This window comes from Chrysochloris asiatica, unplaced genomic scaffold (genome assembly GCF_000296735.1).
Source record: "Chrysochloris asiatica unplaced genomic scaffold, ChrAsi1.0 scaffold00115, whole genome shotgun sequence".
Lineage (NCBI taxonomy): Eukaryota > Metazoa > Chordata > Mammalia > Afrosoricida > Chrysochloridae > Chrysochloris > Chrysochloris asiatica.
In genome coordinates this window covers 7,328,363-7,329,471 of record NW_006408633.1, presented here as the reverse complement: position 1 = coordinate 7,329,471, position 1,109 = coordinate 7,328,363, and positions in this window count along the sequence as shown.

The window sequence follows — 1,109 nt, the reverse complement described above, 5'->3', positions numbered from 1 at the left end:
AAACAATGTCTAATCCTGGGCCAATGTCACTAGTGCTGCCACACTTGAGTCCATCAATGCTGCCACCTGGTATCTGCATATGCACAGTATAATTCTTAAAATAGCTGGTGTTGGCTGTTGCCTTTTATGTTGGGGTTTTACAAGTTGCAAATACAGTTTGACTGCATGGCCACACCTGCTGTCTCTTGTTAGGTAAGGCAGGAATAAAGGGCCCCATACTGGTAAACTTTAGGGCTAAGTCCCAGAGTCAAACATCATAAGAAGCAGCCAAGGATTAGCTTGTGGGACTGCTGGGGCTCTCAGGGGTTTCCTCTTTTGCACTGTGGGGAAATCATACCCTGTGGACACAATACTGGACCACTTTGGGGGTGCGCTCCCACCCACCTTAAGGTACCCAGGATGGGCAGAGAGGGTATGACAGGGGAGAGAAGGAAAGAAAAATGAAAAAGCCATCACACCTCTTTTTCCAGATGCTGTTCCGTGGCTTCAGCAGAGTATCAGTCTGGCTGTGTCCCCATCCTCTGATCTCAGCCCAGGCTGAGGGCCCCACAGGCAGAGTCCTGATTGATTCAGAAATCACAATGTATTCCCGCCATAGTCAGATTTCTCCACTCGTGGGTGTGGAAATCTGATGCTTGCCACTTTATATTAGATCTAAAGCACTGGAACTGTACTGGCAAAATGCCTTCTGTGGTTTTTCGTGCCTCCACCTAGGAGCCTTCCCTGCCTGTCTCTGCTTCTCCTGCCCCCATACCGGAAGTCCTTAACTTGTCTTTGGAATGGGCACAAGTATGGATGTCTTTCAATCAGTTGGCAAGTTAGCTGTCTTCCAAATGTCTTGTCATAAATGAGTGAGTGTCTCCAGTGATGTATCCATTTGTTGTAATATTTCCATTTGTATCCCATCAATTCCTGGTGCCTTGTTCTTTGCTAATGCCTTCAGTGCATCTTAAACTTCTTCCTTTGGTATCATTGGCTCTTGATCATATGCTAGCTCTTGGAATGATTGAACATTGACCATGGGGGTGGTGGTGCAGTGACTCAGTGTATTTCTTCTATCTTTTTTTGATGTTTTCTTCATCATTCAACATTTTGTCCCTAGAATACAT